The 24,786-nt window shown below is 45.6% G+C and overlaps 1 long non-coding RNA gene and 1 pseudogene across 1 annotated transcript in view; one reads left to right on the top strand and one right to left on the bottom strand.

The window, feature by feature from the left end:
* Positions 1-1,808: 1,808 nt before the first annotated feature.
* LOC112426430 (uncharacterized) overlaps positions 1,809-24,786 on the bottom strand; it is a 56,250-nt gene continuing 33,272 nt past the window's right edge. The window contains exons 3-5 of the long non-coding RNA XR_003017729.2: positions 9,161-9,281; positions 2,721-2,949; positions 1,809-2,172 (exon numbers count right to left, since the gene is read on the bottom strand). This is a non-coding gene — a long non-coding RNA (uncharacterized lncRNA). The remainder of the gene's footprint in view (positions 2,173-2,720; positions 2,950-9,160; positions 9,282-24,786) is intronic.
* LOC139361953 (etoposide-induced protein 2.4 homolog pseudogene) lies at positions 13,317-15,349 on the top strand (annotated as a pseudogene).

The following is a 24,786-nucleotide window of genomic DNA, read 5'->3' as shown; positions in this document are numbered from 1 at the left end:
ATACATTGGAGAGGGCTCCAATCTTTACAGGGCTGGGAAGAAGAGTTTCCCATTCTGGAGGCAATTAACAAGGTTTGAACAAAAATGTTAAACCCAGCACGGACAGAGATATTCATGGCCTGGGGGGCTATAGTATCAGAAGAACAGAAGTATTATAGCTAGAAGAGGTAGGAAAACAACTATAGCCAACGCTTCTTGCCACATAAGTCCTGTCTCCTCAAGCTTCAAGATCTAGGGAGAGGAAAAGAGGTGGGTCTGAGGGATCCTCGCCAGTGGGACCTAAGTGATGTCCCCCTCCTTCTTGACTTATAGCCCAAATATTTTTGGTGTCTCCATGACTTGAAGGCAAAAAGTTCAAACTCGGTCCTTTCCTTCAAGGGTTTAAGGAGGAAGAACAGAGCCAAGTCTTGGAGGCGCTGGACTTGCTGCAACACAGTAAAAAGAGATGTGTGGGGTAAGGGATGAGGATGAGGAGGAAAGGGGCCACTCAGCTCTTCCCAAAGGTTGGAAGTAGCCACGGAGGGGTAAAATAAGAGTCCAGATGGAATAGAGCAGTATGGGTGTAGGTTTCTCTTCACGGTGCCTTATTTAAGGGCACGGGAAAAGTTACAGGATGACAGAAAAGGTGAGCAAGGAGGTCAGCAGGGTGGCTATTTTGAATCCACCACTGGTCTAAGGAGGAGGTGGACCAGTCACTGGGGGCATGGGGTGTGGCAATCCAAATGCCAGCAATCTTTATGGTGCCAGAAATCCCTAACGGACGAATGTCTTCCACACCCTTCCCCGTAACAACACCTGATTTGTTTCTGACAGAAAAGTCAGGACTGGGATGGCCAGCCCAACTGACTAATGAGGAATTTGACCTCCTGGGATAGAAAATCTGTATAAGGACCTTGAAGAAGTCCTTGCCCAGTCGTCTCGGGCAGTATCAACGACCTGACATACGAAATTTAGACAGACACCAAACAGGACAATAGACACTGTGGTATATAAACAAGTATGGCAATTTTTATAGACAGACGGGGCGGGGGGCGGTCCCGTGATGGGATCAGTCAGATGCCTGCCTGGCCGCTCCCCTCATGGGGACTTAGGCTCCTCTTGGCATTGGCAGGCCGGTATAAACCCCCGGCTCGGATCGAGCTATGCCCAATGCTGCCCTAAGCCTTATGAGGTTGCCACAGAACCACAGATGAGGGCCCTCTCGAACTCCGTAGCTTTCACTGTGGAGCTACAAACTGGAAATTCAAGCGCAAGCCCTTGAACTCCACATTCACTCACTCACTCACTCACTCACTCACTCACTCACTCACTCACTCAGAGTTTATTACAGTTTTTATACCCATTCTAAAACAGAGTTCTCCTGGAGACCTGAATGAGAGGGAGAAGATATAGAGATAGAGAGAGACTAGACTTAACAGAGAATCCTGACAGAAACCAGGAATCTGTCCTACAGCATCCTGGCATGTGGACAGAGTCTGAGGGAGGACCCTCATCAGGGCCGTTTCCTTCCCAGAGAGACAGAGTCAGATCTGACTTACCTTCCCGGGACCAGAGACTGAGGACTCAGGAGTTGAATTTGGTTGGGCGCACCAGCAGTTGATCCGTTCCCCTCTGGAAGACGGTGGCCTATGGGGCCCTGGAATGTCTTCAGGTGGCACCTTCCCTATAAGCCCGCCATCTGTCCGGGGGAGCTGGGAACGAGTCCGGCCCTCACCCAGTGGTGGATCTCGCTGGTGACTCCAAATGTTGTAACCGAGCGAGTTATAGAGAGAACACCACACTCTGAGTCTAATTCAGTAGTCCTTTATTGCCAGTGACTGAGAGACGGCTAGAGCTTGAAATTCTCTCTGCCCCGAAGAAGGGGCTAGATTTCTTTTTATACCTTGGTCTAAATAGGGGAGGAGGAGTCTAGCTGAAACAATTTTTTTTTTCAGGCAAAAAGTTAAAAGATAAATGGTTACAGAAACAGTTACAGGAACATAAACAGTTCCAGGTACAGGGGCTTAAATTATCACAAAGAGATAAACGCAGGGGCTTTGGGTACCACCAACCGAGTGCATTCTCAGGAACTGCTGGTACAGCTTGCCTCAGTATCTTATCAGAAAGCGCATTGCTGGATGTGCTTGGAGTCAGCTTGCACCAGTTATGTCCTTAAGAGAGGGGGGCAAGGGGCTGCAAGCGAAGAAACCAAAATGGAATCTGTCTGGCTCTCTCAGCGAAGAGAGTCAGTCAGGTTAAAACAAGGTAGGATATCACAATGTAATTTTCAATATCATAAAAAAAGGAAGGGGTTCATTGTTTCGGGCTAACTTATAGGTCAGGAGTGGTGAAGATGTAAGACCTTGTTGAATTTTGGAAACTAATCTACCATCATTGTGGTGGTTAATTTTACGTGTCAACTTTACTAGGCAGAGGGTGCCCAGATATCTGGTTAAACATTACTTCTGGATGTGTCTGTGAGAGATTAGAACTTGAATTGGTGGGCTAAATAAAGCAGATGGCCCTCCCCAGTGTGGGTGGGCATGATCCACTGAGGGCCTCAACAGAAAGAACAGAAAGGCACAGGAAGGTTGAGTTCTTGCTCTGCCTGACTGCTTGAGTTGAGATATTGATCTTCTCCCTCCCTTGGCACTCCTGGTACTCGAACCTTCAGACTCAAACTGGAATCCACACCATTGGCTCCGTGGTTTTCTGGCCTTCAAACTATGCCACCAGCTTACCTGGGTCTCCAGCTTGCAGTTGGCAGATCGTGAGATTTAGCCTCCGTAATTGCATGAACCAGCTTCTTAAAATAAATTTCTCTTGGTGCATCTATATCTTCATCTAATCTTCTGTTTATTCTGTTTCTCTGGAGAACCTTGACTAATACAACCATCCTTATGAGATTTTTGAAAAGATATGGAGATGTGGCTGAAGGTCACTGAAGGCTTCTGATCTCCCACATGGTTTCTGTGTAGGTGGAATAAAAAGAGAATCTAGAAGCGTTGGGAAGGTGGTGAAAGAGGAGTTTTGGTGTCATATGCTTTTCCTGGGAAAGATGCTCTAGCCCCAAGGTTATGAGAGAAGTTATTGCCTCTGGGTGATGACAGCAGCTAAGGAGTGAAGCAGGCCCTTCCAATGTGTTGGCTGAGCCACGGCACCTTTGTGTGGAGCTGGCAATGTTTAGACCACATAGTAATGTCACCATTTCTGGGATGATTCTAGTAAATAAGAACAACCAGCAGGGCTGTCCAGCCACAATGACTAGGCACAAGCTGGACTTGGAAGATGTCAGGGACCCAGCAATAATGGGACTAAAGAACCCCAGAAAACTTTCCTCTGGAGGAGAAACTATAATGCATCTTTACAGGATCATTTCTCGACGCTGTAACTCCTAATGTAACTTTTCCTAATATTAGGAAGTGTGTGATCTTGGGCCTGGGGAGTCATCTCTCTGAGCCTCAGTTTCTTCTATCTGCAAAATGGGCATAGCTATCCTTAGGTGGCCATGAGGAATAAATGGGATAGCAACGCCAAGGAACCAAACACAATGCAAGGTGCACAGTAAGATTCTCAACAAATGTTGGTTCTTTTCAGTTTCCCTTGTGTCTGCAGGCAGATGAACTCCATGCCAATTTCACTCAGCTATTGCAATGGATACAGCAACCATGCTTTTAAGATCTTGAAGTTAGAAGACCAAAGAGCCTTGAAGATCTCCCAGCTTCCCAGAGAAAGGGGGCAATGTTTTTAGTGGGCCAGCAGGGTGATGTGCATGAATGCTGGTTGGGCTGGTGCCAGGCCTAAAGGAGTTGGCCTGGGAGGGTTCCGTTGTTGTGGGGCTTGGGGGTGACTGGTTCTGTCCAACTGGGAGTAAAGTAGAAGAGGGGGCAAGGAAGAACCCAAGTGAAAAGGATGGGAGGAAGTCCCACTCCTCCTGGGAGCACGTTTGTAGCTGCTTGGTCTGGCCAGGGGCAGCTGGAGGGAGGGCAGTTCAGTCAGTTTGACATTAATTCACATCTACCAGGCCTATTGGAAGGGAACATCTATTGAGACCAAGTTGTCCTGGTCTCAATCACAGAAATTTAGTTTGCCCACACTAGAAAGAAAAGCAATGAACATTGTGGATTATCCCCAGGAAGATTGTCTGTGATTTGCAATAACATCATAAGGAAAATAATTTAAAAATACGGGCCCAATATGTTCTTTATTTGGCTCCCCCATGAGTCCTCAAACAGAAGCAGCCCTGGGTGGAGTCAAGAGAGGGAACAAAGGAAATGAGGTTTTGGGTTTGTAGAAATGCCTAACGTCGGCCTGCTCCAGTGCCTGGAGGGCACTGCAGAATCACTGGTGCTGCTGTTAAATCTAGTGCAGATGACAAGTTATGAGAAAGCATATTTATGTTTCGTTATCTGTTACAGTGATTGTTGGGGAAACCAGCCCCACACCACCTTGCGGGTACCCCGAGTCCAACGGAGAAAAAGGAGTTAGAAAGAGACAGAATAAGTGTTTAAAAGGCGGGTCCAGGGGACGGGAGTGATAGTGTCGGAGGCTTGCTCACAGCCCAGAGCTCTCGGGCTCCGCCTGATTTATTGGTTTACAAGCTCTTTGTTCTTAGGGCAGATGGGAGGGGTAGGAAGGGATGAGGAAAATGATTAATCAGTGAAGGAGAACTCGTGAGTCATTCAATAAGATGTACAGCAGTGGTGGTTTCTGTGAATTTCCTTGAGCAAAGGCGTGTGTCTAAACTACTTAAGATCTTTAACTTATCGGGACTGAAACAGGTGGGAGCAGGTTTCAGGAGGAGCCAAGATGTTTGATTATACCCCACTGCTTCAAGGGAGTGTTATCTCCTTGAGCCACTTGTGGAATGCCACTGAGTGGTTATGCTCCCAGGGCATAAAAACATGAAGGCAATAAGGAGACTTTTCTCTGTAGAGGCCGCCCATGGCTCCCCATGGGTGTCTCACACAGGGGAGACCAACTCAACTGGCACCCCAGAAACTCTTTCCCACAGTGGTCAGAGTAGCTGCCCAGTTACTGTGGATGGAGGGGCCAGTTGCCACCTACTCTCCTGATGGAAGTACTGAGTACATTGGCCTGAGACTGGGGTCCACTCCAATAGCCCACTGTCCAGCCCCTGGCCTTACCAATGCTCAGGACAGATTAGAAATGGACCAGAAGTCAACAGCACCCTCCTTTCCTCAACTTGCCCCTTGGGTGGGCATTAGCTCATCCAGAGAATTTGATTTGGCAGATACCATGCTTCTTTTATATCATTTCTTTGCCACCTAATTTGGACTTATTATTGTAGAAATATAAGAAAATATAAATAAGTAAAAGAAGAAAATAAAAAGAAATTATATTTCAAAGATAACCAGTTAAGCTTTGGTCTTTTTTTTTATAGACATTTAAATTAAGGAGTGCTAAAAAAAAATACATAGAAGCACACAGACACTTTTTTTTCCTTACAAAACCAGATGGTGGGAGAAATGGAGCTCTGCAGGGCATTTAAGTCAGATCTTCCTGTCACTTTATTGTAGAGTAGCCTCCACTGCAGGGACAGAATTCAGCCTGGCATGTCATCTCATGCTGTCCAGTGAACCCTGCCCCTCACAGAACACAATTCTGGTCACTCTGGGTGACAGAAGGGGATTTGTAGCCAGTTGCAGCTGCAGAAGGGGTTACTAGCCATGTATAGAACTTTTTTACGTCCAAGAAGTTATGATTTTTAGAATAACCCTAAACAGGCAGGGCGTGGTGGCTCACACTTGTAATCCCAGCACTTTGGGAGGCCAAGGTTGGTGGATCACCTGAAGTCAGGCGTTCGAGACCAGCCTGGCCAATATGGTGAAACCCCGTCTCTACTGAAAGTACAAAAATTAGCTGGGCATGGTGGTGCAAGTTTATAATCCCAGCTACTTGGGAGGCCGAGGCAGAAGAATCACTTGAACCTGGGAGGTGGAGGTTACAGTGAGCCGAGATCATGCCAGTGCACTCCAGTCTGGGCGACAGAGCAAGACTCCAAAAAAAAAAAAAAAAAAAAAGAATAACCCTAAATACAATCCTAATGTTATGCACCTTCCTGTCACCTTTCATCTTGGTGTGCACTTAACACCCCTGAACAGGTTTGATGAGTTCTGTAGAACCATATTAAAAGACTTTACAATTTGAGAAGGGAACATAAAGCAAAATGTAATCTCATTTATCAAAGTAATACATATTAATTGTGAAAAAATAATTCAGAAATACAGATGGTAAAAGCACTCATTCTACTTTTGCATTTAAACAGTTCTTTGTTGTTTTGGGTTTTCCTAGTATGTTTCTAAGGGGTGTGGGTTGGTCTCACACTCGTCTATATCGTTTTGTAGACCAATTGCCTTATATATTTTAAAGCTGTGCTGATAGGTTCAGGGTGTATGTAAGTTTATGACAAATCATTCAATAGTTACTGAACATTTACTGTGCACCAGGCACTGTCCAGGGTTCTGAAAGAGTCACGAACAGGATACACCAGGATAGAAGCGCCATCTAGTGGAGGTAAAACAAGTAACTATACTTGTTTTATTCAAAATTTAGCCGGGTGTGGTGGCTCATGCCTGTAATCCCAGCTACCTGGGAGGCTACTTGGGAGGCAGGAGAATTGCTTGAACGCGGGAAGCAGAGGTTGCAGTGAGCTGAGATCGCACCACTGCACTACAGCGTAGGCGACAGAGCGAGACTCCGTCTCAAAAAAACCAAAAGAAATAAATTGTACTATTTGAAGGAGAATCCTTAGTGTTCCCCCCGACCCCCATTTGCTCTCACTGTCTCTGAGACAGGGTCTCACTCTGTTACCCAGGCTGGAGTACAGTGGTGCAATCATCGCTTACTGCATCCTCCACCTCCTGGGCTCAAGCCGTCTTCCCTCCTCAGCTTTCTGAGTAGCTAGGACTATAGGCGTGTGCCATCATGTCCAGCTGATTTTTGTATTTTTTTTTTGTAGAGACAGGGGTCTCACTATGTTGCCCAGACTGGTCTCAAACTTCTGGCCTCAAGTAATCTTCCCGCCTCAGTTTCCTAAAGTGCTGGGATTACAGGCATTAGCCACCGTGCCCAGCCTCTCAGTTCTCTGTTTTCATCATAATTCAACATTTCACAGATTAATGTTAGTAGTCTATGTCATCAGATGTTTATTTATAAAGGTAACAAATAGGTTGGAAGACAATTACAGTAATTCTTAAGCTCCTATATTAACAAGTATTGAAAATTTTCACCCTCCTCTCTTAGAGGGCGCCATTTAGACTAAAAATTGAATTTTAAAGGACTGCTATACCCCTGAAGGTGTGAAAGAGGAGCATTATATGCAGAGGGAAAAGTTGCTGCAAAGGCTCAAGATGTAACTGATTAGGCTGATCAGGTGACAGAAGGGAGGCCACTGTGCCTGGATGACAGTCACAATGTCAGAGGTGCAGTCAGAGTTGGGCAGAGGCCTGCCTGCTGAAGACCATGTTGGCCAGGTTAACCAATTTGAAGTTGCTGGGGGGAGATTAATTTCAGTGTCAGGAGGCTAATTAGGGCAGCATTGCAGGAGTACATTTGAGAAAAGATGGTGGCCAGGACCAGGGGTGAGGTGCTGTGGAGACGGAAAGAAATGGGTGGATTTACAATGTATTTTGGAAGAAAAATAAACTGGAATTGCTCATGTTTTAGATGTGAGAGGGTGGAGAATTAAGAGCAACTTCTAGACTGGGTACGGTGGTTCAGGCCTATAATCCCAGCACTTTGGGAGGCCAAGGCAGGTGGATCACTTGAGGTCAGGAGATCAGCCTGGCCAACATGGTGAAACCTCATCTCTACTAAAAATACAAAATTAGCCAGGCATGGTGGTGCATGTCTGTAATCTCAGTTACTTGGGAGGCTGAGGCAGGAGAATCGCTTGAACTCAGGAGGCAGAGGAGGTTGCAGTGAGCCGAGATTGTGCCATTGCACTCCAGCCTGGGCAACAAGAGTGAAACTCCAACTCAAAAAAAAAACAAAAAAAACAAAAAAAACAAAAAAAAAACCAGAAAAAAAAAAAAAAAAGAGTAACTTCTAGGTTTCCTGACATGGATATTGTTCAACAACTTAGGGATTGATTGTTCATTTTTTATCAATAAGAAATATTCCATTCTATGGCCATTAAAGGCTTAGCCTTAGAGCCTGTTTTGTCTCATATTAATAATTCTACACAGCTTTTTCTCTTGTTGTTAGAACTTGCTTGGTATACCCTTTTCCTTTCCTTTCTTTTCAACCTTTTCTATTGTTTGGTTTTATTATAGGTAAGTCTCTTGTAAAAAGTCTCCCCCCTTCTTCTCTGTCTCCCTACTTCCTTTTAATAAGGAAACATAACATGTTTGCATACATTGTGATTAAGGATAGACTCGGACTCTGTAAGACTATATTAGTGTCTTTTATGTCCCATGCTTTCTCTCCTATATTCCTCCTTGTCTGCTCTTTGGTGCAGTAAAAATTGAGTGGAAAAATCAGGAACAGGGAGACTTAGTAGGCTTATACCCGTAGGCACACTGGTTCTTTCTAGAGTCTCCTTCATCTTTTCTGGGCCCACCTCACATGCAGAGGGTTCTGGTTTAGGACACAGAGATAGCTCCCTCTTCATGGCCTCTAGCCTCTCCCCATTGAAAGCATTGTTTCTCATTCTTTCAAAGACTGTATTCCTTTTGAATTTTTTTTTTTTTCTGAGACAGAGTCTCACTCTGCCTCCCAGGCTGGAGTACAGTGGTGCAATCTAGGCTCACTGCAACCTCCGCCTCCCAGGTTCAAGTGATTCTCCTGCCTCAGCCTCCCGAATAGCTAATTTTTGTATTTTTAGTAGAGGCGGGGTTTCACCATGTTGGCCATGCTTGTCTCGAATTCTTGTGTTCAGGTGATCCACCTGCCTCGGCCTCCCAAAGTGCTGGGATTACAGGCATGAGCCACCACGCCTAGCCTTGAATGTTCTTATTTCCATCCCTTGCCCCAATTTAATTATTGGGCCTCCCAGTCCAACAGAGAATCACTCCTCTTGTCCTGTATTAGAAACGAAATATTCTGACCAAGGATCCAGGAAGACTGACTCCTGCTCTGCCAGTCCCACTTCTTCCGTGCTGAATTCCCAAAGGAGATCCATGCAAAGAACAGTAGCCCGTTAGGAAATGGAACTTACCAACTGTGTCTCATCGTTAACTGAGTTGTCACCTGTTTCCCTAATTCAGGCCCCCTGCTGAAGATCAGTTTAATGACATGGCTCTCGGATGACCATACTTTATTGTCCAAACTGGGAAACTCTGTAGAATAAAAATGAGTGAATGAAAGGGTCTGCCATTAATAATCATACCAAGAAACCATGAAGGTCAGTGTAGGCTGTCCTGCTTTTTCAATCAGACTCAAGTAAGACTTCTACTGCCCTCTGGAGGCTGCAACCAAATCTCAGGCTTTTACCCTCTGCCCTGTCCCATAGTAGAAGAACAAAGTCACACAAAGAGAGGGCAACAAGGGTCCCAGCTTTAAAACCAACATTTATCATGTCTACTAAATAAGGTTGGCCAGGTGACGTCTGGGACTCTGACTCATCCAATTAGCAACGGCCCCTCTTTTGCTGAGGAACTTTAGAAAGGGGGTGGGAAGGGCAGTTGTCAAAGTAAGCTTTCTCATCAGGAAGATAAAACAGAGTTTTCCTCCCCGCACAGTTCTCTACTGTGAGAGTTCCTATCTTGGCTTTCCCTCATCACTTGCTAGCCTTCCCTTGTTTGCTACCCAAGAGTTCGATTCCTTGTAGTTGGTTTGCTGACCCCATCTGCTTGGTGTGCTCTCAAGACATATTCCATTCATTCCATCTTCTCTGCACCGAGTCTCAGAATGGTCTCTGACTTACTCTCTCAAAGGGCCCCACTAGTGTTCTAGTAACTTTACCATATGTCTCTGGTGTTTGCCTTTTCTATTATTGGCAGAGGGTTAGGACAGAACTCAGAGCAAGATGTTGATTCTGGTTCAGAATATGATGATAAATTCACTGACATTAATATCAGGGGAAAAACAGATGTTTGAATCTGGAGCAGCCTGTGAAATGAAAAACAACTTAGAAAAGATATGGGAAAATCCTTTAGGAAAGAACATAAGTAGCAAGAGATCTCATATGAAAACAACTAAGGATTAAAAACAAAAATCTTCCACAAGTTAGGGAGGCCAGAAATATAAGAGATTTGGACAAAGATTTCAGTTCCAGCTCCAACTTAATTAAACATCACAAGGTTTCCACAGAACGGAAAGCCATAAATATGATGAATGTGGTAGAGTTCCCTCTGTATTCAGCTTTTCATCATCGAGAGAGAATTCAGTGGGGTAAGGTTCTGTCAATGTGAGTGTGGGAAGGCCTTCACTCTGAGCTCTATCCCTTATGGCCCACCAAAGGAGACATTCTGGGGTTAGACTCCCCAGGAAGATTTGCCCAGCTGTGGAAAATCTTTCAGCCAGATTTCAGATCTTAGGCAACATCAGCAAGTGCATACTGAAGAAAAATCCTATGTATGTAATGAGCATGGGAAAGTTTCAACCTGGAGCTCAGCCCTTGCTGCCCATCAAAGAGTCTACATCAGGGAGTGTTCAATAGGGCAAAGGGCCTCATGGTGCAACTCCGGGCAGGGCTGGAGAAGCCCTTTAAGGGGCACTGACTATGGGAAAGGCTGAAGTGGGCACCAGAAGCTGTGCCTGCATCAGCGACCACACTGGAGAGAAACATGTGAATGTGGGGCGTGTGGGAAAACCTCAGCTGGAGCAGAAACCTGACAAGGAATCCACACTGGGAGAAAGCCTAAGGTAGCAGTGGCTTATGGCTTTGCCACTCTCCCTGCAGGCTTCTCCCAACTGTGGCTTCTGTGATGTGAGAGGAGACCTCTGACCCAGAGGAAGGCTTTCCCACAGTCACTGCACTGAGTGCTTCTCCCCAGGGGGATTTGCTGGTGGGCACCAGGAGCAGAACTCAGAATGAATGAACATTTTCCCACCTTCACTACACACATAGAATTTCACTCCAGTGCATGATTTCTGACCTTTCCTAAGGCCTGAAATCCACTCTAAAGACTTCCTATAACCAGAACAGGTATAGCCTCCTCTGAGTGACTGCATTGTTGGGTGAGCAGCAGGGGTGGAGTGGAGGGAGAAGGCTTACCCGCACTCACTGGAGGTTCTCCCCAGTGTGGAGTTTCTGATGCTGACCGAGGCTTGAAATTTGACTGAGAGCTTTCTTATGCTCCTCACCTACATAGAGTTCTCTGTGGTATGGATTTCCCGATGCCTCAGGATAGATGAGCAATGAACAAAGGCCAAGGTCTTGAGGTATCTGCAGACACCAGAATTGCTCTGCTGCCTAGAGATAGTTCTAGGTGACCCTGCTTGAAATCTGACCAGAAATGCCTACTTGGAAATGACTTGCCAATGCTTTGGGGGTTTTCCTTTCTTTTTTGTCAAAAGGTTATTTGGTCTCCTCACTATAAAAACTGGTTCAAGAGTTATGCTGGCTGGAAGAAACAAAGCATTTTGATCACATATAAGATGGTATAGCTCTTTCTCACTTTCTCATTAAGCAGTTCCTTAAATGCTAACAATAAAAAGGCTTTCAGAGTTGACCGTGGATAAAATAATATGAGCTTTTCTTTTTCTTTAAATTTTTTTGTAAAGACAGGGTCCTACTATGTTACCCAGGCTGGTTTCGGACTCCTGAGTTCAAGCGCTCCTCCTGCCTCAGCCTCTGAGTAGCTTCTGAGTGCTACCTGACTACAGTGGCACCACAGAGCCCAGCACAATAATAACTTTTTAAAAATAGTTTGGGCCAGGCGCAGTGGCTCACACCTGTAATCCCAGCACTTTGGGAGGCCGAGATGGGCAGATCACCTGAGGTTAGAAGTTCGAGACCAGCCTGGTCAACATGGTGAAACTCCATCTCTACTAAAAATACAAAACTTAGGCGGGCATGGTGGCAGGTGCCTGTAATCCCAGCTACTTGGGAGGCTGAGACAGGGGAATTGCTTAAACTCGGGTCGGGAGGTGGAGGTTGCAGTGAGCCGAGATTGCACGACTGCACTCCAGCCTGGGTGACAAGAGTGAAACTCCACCTCAGAAAAAAAAAAAAAAAGCTTGCCCACTCCAAGCTTTAAGCTCATTGGCATTTCTCTGTCACAAACAAGAAACTTCAGAATTCTAAAGCATGACACCAAAGCCTCTCCCTGCTCTGGTTCACACCCTCTTTTCTGGCCTCCTATCCCCAATGTCCCTCACCTTGTTCTCAAGGCAAACCTATCCACAGGAGATGAAATCTCACCAGAAGTTCCTGCTGGAACCGCCAATCATGCCTCTGTCACCCATGCTTAACCAACTGAGAGGAAAGCAGCACCACTCTTTCTCTACCTTGGGCTACGTTTATAGGGTCCAGTCCTTTCACATCCCCTGGTTCCCACTAACAATCCTTTTTTTTTTTTTTTTTTTGAGATAGGGTCTCACTCTGTTGCCCAGGCTGGAGTGCAGTGGTGCAATCGCAGCTCACTGCAGCCTTGACCTACTGGGCCCAAGCCATCCTCCCAGCTTAGCCCCTCCAATAGTTGGGACTACAGGCATGTGCCCCTATGCCTGGCTAATTTTTGTATTTTATGTAGAGATGAGGTTTCGCCATGTTGCCCAGGCTGGTCTTGAACTCCTGAGCTCAAGTGATCCACCCACCTTGGCCTTCCAAAGTGCTGGGATTATAGGTGAGAGCCACTGTGCCCTGTCTGGTTTTTAACAATCTTTAATGTCGATGGGGGAAAGAAGAGATTTGGTCCTCGTTTCTCCAAGCTTGGCCCTCAGACTAACAGCTCTCCATCACCTGGGAGCTTGTTAGAAATACAGGTTTGTTGTGACACATTGAGGATGAAAAATAAAATTTTAAAAAGATAATAATACTAATAATAAGATGAAATGCAGGCTCTCAGGCCCTACCCTAGTCCCACAGTATCAGAATCTTCTTTTTAACAGGCTTGCCAGGTGATTTGTATGTACCTTCAAGTCTGAGAGGCACTGGTCTGGATGGAAACTTTTATTTACAATTTCTACTCCATCTCTAGGATCCCTGATAGTCCCAAGGAGGAGAGACTGAGAAGCAGACGGCACATAACGGGGTTAACGTCATCTCCTTGACAGCAACTAGCAGGTCATGCTGGAAGCTGTGGGCTCTAAAATCCCAAGGCAGAGGAGAAGGAAGCTGAAACCAGTGGAACCATTGGCCAGCCTCAGGGCCAAAGATAACTGGGGGTGGAGCAGTTTTTTGTATGGCCCCACCCTCCAGTCAAGCAGAGGCCAACCTTATAACCTTATTGGTACAAACTAAAGAAGAGGCTTCTACTACTTTTTTCGTAAGAAATCAGTTGGAAACCTTTCCACGGGGTCAAAACAAATTTAGAGCAGTGCTTCTCAACTTTAATGCATGGAAGGACCACTTAGGGAGAATTGCAAAAACCCAGTGCCTGAGCACCATCTACAAGATTCCAATTTAATCGGTTTGAAATGGGGTAGAGAATTGCATTTAAAAAAATCTCCCCATGTCTGCAGCCCAGGCCAGTGTGGGCAGAGCACCCGAGCCCTGGGAGCGCCCCGGTGGAGCGGGCTGCTTGGCACAGAGGAGTCAACTGGGGCTGTGGTGGTGGGTGAGGGGCCAGGCTGGAGCTGTGGTGGCAGAGCTGCGGGGTCCTTCATGAAGAGAGATTTGGGGGCACTTCTATCTCCTCTGCACAGTTGATAGTTTGGGTAGTGAAGACATGGCTGACAGTGTCGAAACCTTTCTCCACGACCTTCTCAGGGGAGTCAAAGACTCCATCTGGGGTATTTGTACCATCTCCAGCTAGATGCTCCAATCCAGCAAAAGAGAAGAGCAGCGTGGAAGAAAGGCAAGCAGTGTCCTGGCACAGAGAATACCCCAGAATATAGAGTGGGAGCAAGAGAATGAGCCAGCAAGTGTGGTAGAATTTTCCGGTGTTGCATTTGGGATGATGGAGTGCTCTGGTTCAGTCTACTGTTGCTTTATCGAGTGTTTATTCCTGGGCTTCAGTGAGTAACAGAGTGAATTACTTATGATCCATCACTATGTGGAGATGCTTGGTCATGGCTGGAATTTTTCCTCATATAAATTTCCAGGGCTTTTTGGGTGCTCCCCTTGTTCATGCCTAGCAAAGTTGTGAATGCCATTTGATTCCAAGATACAGCTGACCTGGCATTTGAAGCATCAGGGAGGAAGCCTCACCCATTCCCTAGTGTCCACAAAATAACTGCTGACATGCTTTCCACTCTTTTGCTGCAGGCTCTTTCCCCCGTTCAGGGAATGTCTGTGAGTCTCTTTTCCACCCATCTTGTTGGGCAGCTGGTTACTCTCTGGCGTTTTTCTCTTCTTGACTCACTCTACTGCTTCAAATATGGTTGGTTCAATAAAGGAATTGAAATGTACCAGCAGTTGTCTAACTTAGAGAGGAACTTGCTTTACTACTTTGGGTTTGGTTTGCCCTTGGCTTTTCTCACAGCAATGCAGCCATCATATATTATCCATGGCTGTCTTTTCTCTATCCTCTTTCCTTTGTTCATTATCAGTGCAATAAGGCAAAGATCCCCAGCAAAACATACCTCTTCGAGTTGCACCTCTCCTCCTTGGTGGTCTTCTTAAGCAACAGACTCTTCCACAAGATAGTCTCACCTGCAGTCTGCCTTGAGCAGCTCAACCTCTGCAGAGAAGTTCCCTTCACCACATATATCTCCACCTAAACTGAAGGCTACTGCAGGCCTGAGTCACCTGCCATTAAGGGGATGGGTGGGATTGGAAGGAGGCTGTGGTAGCTTTTTTCCCAGTTCACCTCCCCCTGCCAGGGAAGGCACGATTCATTCTGCCAAGGGCCCTCTGCATAACCCCTATCTGAGGAATTGGAATTTTTTATCTCTGGTGCACATAAGGCAGAATCTTCCTGACACCAGTGTGTGGATTTTTAACACCACTGAGAGTTGAAAGGACCACAGTTTTTTTACTGTTTTTTTTTTTTTTCTTTTTTCTACAGCTATTTTTCTAGCATTTGCCAGTCCCTATGACTGGACGGATTTGAATATTTTGTTTTTCTCCCTTAGCCATTTACCTTCCCACCTTTCCTTCCTGCCTTCTACCACCCTTGGGTGAATGAAATTTGTAATTCCAGCTGTTGCATTTTGTAGATTTGTTATCTTTGTTGTTTTTCTGTGAAGCACAAACATTGGATGTGGGAGGTAAAGTGTCTCAGTTGCTCCTGGTCACTGCCTTTATAGCCATCACTGTCTTGTTTCTTGTAACTCAAGTTAGGTTTTGGTCTCTCTTGCTCCACTGCCAAAAAAAAAAAAAAAAAAAAAAAAAAAAGTCTGAAGAGATGCGACAGGAAGAAAGACCTCACAGCCAGATCTTCAGACCGTCTGGGTTTTAAGGAGTGATTTTCTTTCTTCCCTTTGAAGGAGAAAAAGCTATTTTCACTGGTACATTTAAACTCCCCCAACTCGGCGGAGGTACCAGTTCTGGACAAGTGCCGCTGCAACACAATGCTCAGAGAGCCTGAACTTTTCAACTCTGTTGCGGGGTGTGGGGTAGAAATTTACTATTGGCCACTGCTGGGTCTGTTTCATGTTTCTGAGGAATATTAGGTGCTACAAAGAGGAACTGAACTGGTAAACTTTTTAAACTAATTAAACCTGTGATTGGTTGGTGTTTTCCCGTCATTTTAAGAGACTTAATATGGGAGGCAGATGTCAAAATACTTGTACAATTTCAAAATGTCACAATTAAATGTGAGCTGGTTACACATACACATATTTTCCCAGTGTTTCTAAATGCAGCTAAGGTTGAACTACCAATTTAGAGGTCTCTGGAGTGGTTCTCCAAGCATGGTGCCCCAAACGGCTGTGTCACCTGGGAACCAGTGATAAATGCAAATTCTCAGGTCCCTCCGTAGACCTACTCTATCATAAATGTAAAAATGGGGTCCAGTGATCAGGGTTTTAATATGCTCTCCAGATAAGACTAATGTGTTTCCAAAGCATGTCATAAAGGCCAAAGAAACACATACAGGACGCAACGCGAAGGTCCCTTTTGTGGATTCCTGTAATAACCTACATGTGTTATTGAAACCCGATGTTTAGATTCATATACCTGATGTGCAGTAAGCCAAACACTGACACATCAGTACTTAGGAGCAGAGAAGGGTTTATTTAGTTTGGCCAAAGCGAGTGGGTGAGAGACCCTCCCTTACTTCATTACCAAGTCTTATGTTCAAAGACTTCCCTTTGAACATAACTGGTGGCTCTTCTGAGTAAAGTAGGTATGCAGGAGGTGGAATGCCCAACAATCAAAGCTGTTTGCATCTCTTGGCCTGATCAAACTTCTGGATATCATCAAGAAGGTCTGCATCACCTAAGACTCATTGTGATTTATTTACTGTCACGTGTGTCCGTCTAGAAGACCATCTGAACAGGCTTAGTGTGGGCAACAAGGCTGTTTATTCACTTGGGTGTAAGTGAACTGAGTCCAAAAAGAGAGTCAGCAAAGGGAGATAGGAGAGGGGCAGCTTTACAGGACTTTGGTAGGCAGTGAAAAGTTACAGTTGAAGGTGGTCATCTGTTGTCAGCAGGGGAGGGGTCACAAGGGGCATGGTGGGGAGATCATGAAATCCATGGTCCTGCAGGAGAATGTCATAGGGTCGATTGATCAGTTAGGGTAGGGCAGGAACAAGTCATAATGGCAGAATGTCATAAGGTTCGTTAATCAGTTAAGGCAGAAACTGACTGTTTCACTTCTTTTGTGGTTTCTCGGCTGCTCCAGACTTCTTGGCTCCCGCAGGCTGTCTGGATGTATACGTGCAGGTCACAGGGGTTACAATGGCTTAGCTCCAGCTCAGAGACCTGACATTTATTTGTTTGTTTATTTTTAGAGACAGGGTCTCTCTCTGTCACACAGGCTGGAGAGTAGTGGTGGAATCATAACTTATTGCAGTCTGCAACTCCTAGGCTCCGGTGATCCTCCTGAGTAGCTGGAGCTACAGCATATCCAGCTAATTCTTTGAATTTTTTTTTTTTTTTGTAGGGAGGGTCTTCCTCTGCTGCTCAGGCTGGCCTCAAACTCCTGGGCTCAAGCAATCCTCTTGTGTTGTCAGCCACCCAGAGTGCTGGGATTAGAGATGTGAGCCACATGCCTGGTCTCCTTGTTCTTTAAAAGAAAAACAAGGCCAGGCGTGGTGGCTCATGCCTATAATCCCAGAACTTTGGGAGGCTGAGGCAGGCGGATCATGAGGTCAGGAGTTCGACACCAGTCTGACCAACATGGTGAAACCCCGTCTCTACTAAATATACAAAAGTTAGCTGGGCATGGTTGTGGGCGCCTGTAATCCCAACTACTCGGGAGGCTGAGGTAGGAGAATCGCTTAAACCCAGGAGGCGGCTGCAGTGAGTCAAGATAGTGCCACTGTACTCCAGCCTAGGCAATAAGAGTGAAACTCTTTCTCAAAAAAAAAAAAAAAAAAAAGAATTTGCTTGCCTGGCGTGGTGGCTCATGCCTGTAATCCCAGCACTTTGGGAGGCTGAGGCGGGCACATCACGAAGTCAAGAGATCAAGACCATCCTGGCCAACATGGTGAAACCCTGTCTCTACTAAAAATACAAAAATTAGCTGGGTGTGGTGGCATGCACCTGTAGTCTCAGCTACTCGGGAGGCTGAGGCAGGAGAATCACTTGAACCTGTGAGGTGGAGGTTGCAGTGAGCCAAGATCACACCACTGTACTCCAGCCTGGCGACAGAGCAAGACTCTGTCTCAAAACAAAACAAAACAAAACAAAACAAAACAAAAGCATTTGTGTTTTTATATTATGTTTATGTTACAAGCAGTACCTTCAGCAGAACCAGCAGCACGCTTATGCTGGGAATATCAGTGGTGTGTGTATTTGTTAATGGCTGCCAGTGTTGAAATGATACTTTGCTGTGACCCCCACTTCAGGGGTATGGACTGCTATGTCTGTTGGGGGAGGAATGGAACAACGAAGCAAGTAGCCTAATAATCAAACTATAACTGGGGATAGATGCCCGTTTCTGGTCCCTGTCAATCTAAGAGGAATGTTGACAAAAGAAAGTGTAACCAAAAGAGACTTACCAGGCCTGCACAGGATGCATGAGAAAAAAATTTGTATCTTGCAATTTCACTAGTGTGTGTCTAGGTGCAGATTTATATTTATTTATCCTGTTTAGGATTTATTGGGCTTTCTAAATCTAAGGATTTTGGTTTTTCAATAATTTTGGAAAATTAACAGCTATTCTATCTTTGAATACGTGTGGTTAATTTTTTTCTTTTCTGGAACTCCTAATAGCTGTAGGCAAAACCTTGTAATTTCTTCCTCTATGTCTCTAAGACTCTTTCATATTTTCTTTTTGTGTGTGTGAACCTATGGATTCTACTGAAACTTTCATATTTTAAATCTCTACATCTCTGTGCAGGAGAGTTTTCAGGTCATCTAATATGCAAAATTACTTGAAACAGAAGTCCTGTCCACAACTGTTGATTGGTTTAGAAATGGGCACGCAACTTCAACTGACCAACCAAAGCCTTTTCCTGAGATTGTTTTGAATTAGAACTAAAGGTAAAGCTATTAGATGTGTTCTAACTGACTTTCTAGTCTCTGGTTTCAGGAATTTCTAAGATCCAGCTGCACCCCTGCTGTTCAAGTGTTTATGTAAGATACTTCCCCTTTTGCTCCAACTAGTTTGATCTGTGGCTCTTACGTATGATGAAGAGAGCCCTAATTAATGCATAGGATTATTTCAAAATTTCCAAGTACCATTTCAGAGAGGACGTGAGGAACTGCAGACTAAGGATGATGTGGGAAATTCGACAGATTTTTAAAAACTTTGTATATTCATTATCTATGTGTTGCTACATAACAAATTATCCCCAAACTTATGGCTTAAACAACAAACATTTCCTGTATCACCGTTTCTGTGGGTCAGGCATTCAGGAGTAGCTTAGCTGATTTGTTCTTGCTCAAAGTCTGTCCTGAGATTTTAACTGTGATGTTGACCAGGGCTGTCATCATTTAAAGGCTTGCCTGGCACTGGAGGAGCCACTTCCAAGATGGTTCACTAATGTGACTGTTGAAGTGGGGCCTAAGTTCCTCGCTAGCTCTTGGCAGGAGTCCTCAGTCTCTTGCCACATGGGCCTTCCATGATGCTGCTTAAGTGTTATCAAGGCATGGCAGCTAGCATCCTTTAATGTGAGTGATCTCAGAAACAGAGGACAAAGGAAGCCATAGACATTTTTATAACCTAGTCTTGGAAGTGACCCATTATCACTTCTGCCTTATTCTATTTGTTAGAAGCAAGTCACTAAGTCCAGCTCCATCTCTTGAAGAGAGAAGTAGCAAAAACTTGTGGACATACAGTTGACCCTTGAACAACACAGGGGTTAGGAATACTGACCCACCATGAAGTAGAAAATCTGCATATAACTTTTGCCTCCCCCCAGATTTAACTACTAATCGTCCACTATTGACCAGAAGCCTTAGAGATAACATAAATTGTTGATTAACACATATTTTGTATGTAACATGTATTATAGACAGTATTCTTTTTTTTTTTTTTTTTTTGAGACAGAGTCTCGCTTAGTCGCCTAGGCTGGAGTGCAATGGCGCGATCTTGGCTCACTGCAAGCTCCGCCTCCCGGGTTCACGCCATTCTCCTGCCTCAGCCTCCCGAGTAGCTGGGACTACAGGCGCCCGCCGCCTCGCCCGGCTAATTTTTTGCATTTTTAGTAGAGACGGGGTTTCACCATGTTAGCCAGGATGGTCTCGATCTCCTGACCTCGTGATCCACCCGCCTCGGCCTCCCAAAGTGCTGGGATTACAGGCGTGAGCCACCGCGCCCGGCCGACAGTATTCTTACAATACAGTAAATTATGAAAAGAAAATGTTAATGAGAAAACTGGGCAGTTGTAGTGGCTCATTCCTGTAATCCCAGCACTTTGGGAGGCCCAGGCAGGATTGTTTGAGGACTGGAATTCAAGACCAGCCTTGGCAACATAGTGAGACTCCATCTCTACAAAAATTTTTTTTTGCTGGGTGCGGTGGCTCACGCCTGTAATCCCAGCACTTTGGGAGGCCGAGGTGGGCAGATCACGAGCTCAGGATATCAAGACCATCTGGCAGACATGGTGAAACCCCATCTCTACTAAAAATACAAAAAATTATTTTTAGTAGGCATGGTGGCAGGCACCTGTAGTCCCAGCTACTCAAGAGGCTGAGGCAAGAGAATGGCATGAACCCGGGAGGTGGAGCTTGCAGTGAGCTGAGATTGTGCCACTGCACTCCAGCCTGGGCAACAGAGCAAGACTCCTTCTCAAAAAAAAAAGAAAAAAAATTTTTTTAAATTAGCTGGGCATGCCAGGTGCGGTGGCTCATGCCTGTAATCCCAGCACTTTGGGAGGCCGAGGCGGGCAAATCACCTGAAGTCGGGAGTTCGCGACCAACCTGACCAACATGGAGAAACCCCGTCTCTACTGAAAAATACAAAATTAGCTGGACGTGGTGGCGCACACCTGTAATCTCAGCTACTGGGGAGGCTGAGGCAGGAGAATCGCTTGAACCCGGGAGGCGGAGGTTGCAGTGAGCTGAGATCGCACCATTGCACCCCAGCCTGGGCAACAAGAGCGAAACTCTGTCTCAAAAAAAAAAAAAAAAAAATTAGCTGGGCATGGTGGCATGCACCTGTGGTCCTAGCTACTTGGGAGTTTGAGGCAAGAGGAACCCTTGAACCCAGGAGTTTGAGGCTGCAGTGAGCTGTGATCATGCCACAGCAACAGAGTGAGATCCTATCTCAATTAAAAACAAAAAAATCTCACACCTGTAATCCCAGCACTTTGGGAGGCCAAGTTGGGAGGATGACTTGAGCCCAGGAGTTCAAGAGCAGCCTGGGCAATATGAAGAGATCCCATTTCTACAAAAATTTTAAAAATTAGCATGTGTGGTGGTGTACACCTGTGGCTCCAGCTACTCCAAAGGCTGAAATGGGAGGATTGTTTGAGCCAGGGAAGGTGAGGCTGAAGTGAGCTATGATTGCGCCACTGCACTCTAGCCTGGGTGACAGAGCAAGATCCTGTAAAAAAAAAAAAAAAAAGTCATAAGGAAGAGAAAATATATTTATTATTTATTAAGTGGAAGTGGATCATCATATAGGCCTTCATCCTCACTGTCTTCACATTGAGTAGGCTGAGAAGGAAGAGAAAGAGTAGGAGCTAGTCTTGCTGTCTCAGAAGCAGCAGAGGCAGAAGAAAATTCATGTATAAGTTGACCCAGGCCATTCAAATCCATGTTGTTCAAGGGTCAACTACATTTGAAAAACACCATGTCATTCCTCCATGGGTTATAAAGGTCACATTAGCCCTGCTGCTCCATCCAGACCACCATTTCACCTGAATTTACAACCTTCCTTCTTAGGAGGATCTTGATGTCAGTTTTTAGCACTCACTACTCCTCATGTCAGGAACTACACCCATGTTTGCCAGTCACAAAACCTGTATGTTGGCCATGACCAAGGCTGGAAGACCTGATGAACTGTAACATTTTCTCCAGACCCCAGACAAACCTCAGATGGGTTACCCCAGACCTGATCACTGACCTACATCCTTCACATGATGGCAGTAGATAGTATGCGCACACTTCACAGGCGTCCCTCATTTACACCAGTCATGGTGTTCAGCAGGGAGATGCCTGGGCCCTGTGACTACCCAGCCACTTGATTTCTGCCTACTGTCTCCAGTCTGTCTCCTGATTTGGAAGGAACAGTTGAGGCATTCTGACTCTGTATTTAACTGTCCTCTGCCACCGTCCACTGATTGATGATTATACATAAAGTGTCAACTGGATACTCAGTGGTACACATCGTCCTACTAACGACTCCCCTAGTCCTTTCATCTTGCCTTTTATAAGTCTGCATCCAACTTGTTACACTCTAACACCCCCAACAGAACAACTGTGGTTTCTGTATCTCCCAGCTTCTCTGCACCCCCTACCTCCACTAACATCCTAGCAGCCAGGCCATACAAGATAAACTATTTTCCGGGGTCTTGACATTAAGGTAACCAGAGCCAGGCCATGTGGGAGATCATAAGCACAGGACACATCCAGCTCTCCTTCTGGCAAGCAACCCACTCATCTCCAACCTACTCAGAGAACAATGACCTAGGCTTGTTGAGAATAAAAGAGGTCCTTAATCCCATGGCCCTCTGACACCAGCTGTCCCCACCTTGTGGATCCACCTCATCTTTCTGACAGCAAGGCCAATCCTGAATCATTCATATGGTCCAGCAACTAAAGGGCTAATTCGGTGATTCGGGAGGGGCTAAAGGAGCTGTTTTTCCATCTTGTCTCATTCTACCTGTGAGGAGGGGTTGCAGGGAGGGAAAGAAATTGGCCTCTTCAACACCTCCTTCCAGTCCACAGACAGAACTGAAACTGTTACCTAGGTCTCTTCTTCTCAGGGATGATATTTAAAAGATTAACAACCAGTGGCTGGGCGTGGTGGCTCACTCCTGTAATCCCAGCACTTTGGGAGGCCTAGGCAGGTGGATCACTTGATGTCAAGAGTTCAAGACCAGCCTGGGCAACATGGCAAAACCCTATCTCTACAAAAAAAAAAAAAAAAAATTATCCGGGTGTGGTGGTGCACACCTGTAGTCCCAGCTACTTGGGAGGCTGAGGTGGGATGATGGCTTGAGCCCAGGAGGTGGAGGTTGCAGTGAGCCGAGATCCTACCATTAACTACACTCCTGCTTGGGTGACAGAGCCATACTTTGTCTCAAAAATACATAAATAAGCCAGACGCAGTGGCTCATGCTTGTAATCCCAGCACTTTGGGAGGCCAACGCAGGTGGATCACCTGAATTCAAGACAAGCCTGGCCAAGATGGTGAAACCCTATCTATATTAAAAATACAAAAATTTACCAGGTGTGGTGCCACGCACCTGTAATCCCAGCTACTCAGGAGGCTGAGGTAGAAGAATCGCTTGAACCCAGGAGGCAGAGGTTGCAGTGAGCCAAGATCACGCCACTGCACTCCAGCCTGGGAGACAGAGTGAGACTCCATCTCAAATAAATAAATAAATAAATAAATAAATAAATAAATAATAAACAAGGCCGGGCACTGTGGCTCATGCCTGTAATCCTAGAACTTGTGGGAGGCCAAGGGGGGGTGGATCACCTGAGGTCAGGTGTTCAAGACCAGCCTGGCAGACATGGCGAAATCCCATCTCTACTAAAAATGCAAAAATTAGCTGGGCATGGTGGCCTGTGTCTGTGGCCCCAATTACAGGGTGGCTGAGGCAGGAGAATCACTTGAACCCAGGAGGGGAGGCAGAGGTTGCAGTGAGCTGAGATCACACCACTGCCCTCCAGCCTGGGTGACAGAGGGAGACTCCATCTCAAAAAAAATTAAATAAATAAAAAATAAATAAATTCCTAATGCTAAATGCCACATAATCAAACCAAAATTTTACAGAAGTATGTGAATCCCCTAACAGACCAGTTTTTCCTGCAAACAGGAAATTCATAGCAACCATTCAGAAAGTGCCCAGTTAACCCGAGTCAGCATAAGGCCCCCTCTTCTTTAATCCTTAAAAGAAAAGTAACCTGATGTTAATCTATTTTTTTCTATTGTTTGGCTTTCTTGTTCCCACCTTTTAAAATCCACTGTTCTGCCACATGCTGTCTGTTTTATAGAAGTTTTTACTACTTTGTACCTGCTTCTCCAACTCATAATGTTACACAGCCTCTCCAGGTTGTAACCCAAGAAGCAGCCTGGTCTTTCTCGTTCTCTCTCTCTTCCTTCTCTCTTTCATTCCTTTTCTCTCTCACTTCCCTCCTTTCCTCCCTCTGTCCCTTCCTCTCTTCCCCGCTTCCTTCCTTCCTTCCTTGGGTCTCGCTCTGTTGACCAAGCTGGAGTACACTGACCCAATCATAGCTCACTGCAGCCTGGACCTCCCTGGCCCAAGCAATCCTTCTGCCTCTGCCTCCATAGTAGCTGGGACTACAGGCGCACACCACCACGCCCAGCTAATGCTCTTTCTGGTCTGAGTTTTGACCCTCATCCTAACCTGTTGTTCTTTGAGTACACTCTGGGCCTTGATGCATTGGGTCATTCCTGCTTTCCCAGGTGGTAACTGTTCCCGGGCAGGGATTTTAGTTTTCCTTGGAATCTTGCCCCCTCACTATCCTGCCCGCAACCCCTACGTCTAGCTTCTGGGATCCCAGCTAGGAGCCATGCTATCTCCAACTCTCCCTCTACGGGGACTTGGGACGGGAGAGCTTTTATGAAGCACCGTAATGAAAAGACCAAAAGATATGGATTCAGTGGCTATTCCAGTTACGGACTCTATTTCCTCGGGCAACTCAAATCAATGCGTGGCAGCCAGTGTATTATGAGCTACCGGAAGTATACAGAAAAGTACCAGAAAAAATACAAGCATTATTATCAGTCGCTCTCAATTAAATAACTGTTATATTTCAACACAGTGTTCGTAACCGCTTTACATTGATGTATTTGTGTAATTTCTTATTATCTGTTTTTCCCACAAAGCTGCAGCTCCATCCAAAGTGGGCAATTGAGTATCTTGGTGTTGGGAAAGGCAGTCAGTCATGTGCAGCTGATGACCCTTGAACAGTTGCAAAACTGTGCTTAGGGCTTGTAGCGTTTACTTAAAAGGAGATAATGAGCTCTCATGCCAGTGCTGGGCT

This window comes from Macaca nemestrina, chromosome 2 (genome assembly GCF_043159975.1).
Source record: "Macaca nemestrina isolate mMacNem1 chromosome 2, mMacNem.hap1, whole genome shotgun sequence".
NCBI classification, from domain to species: domain Eukaryota; kingdom Metazoa; phylum Chordata; class Mammalia; order Primates; family Cercopithecidae; genus Macaca; species Macaca nemestrina.
This window is presented reverse-complemented; position numbering and strand designations above follow the sequence as displayed.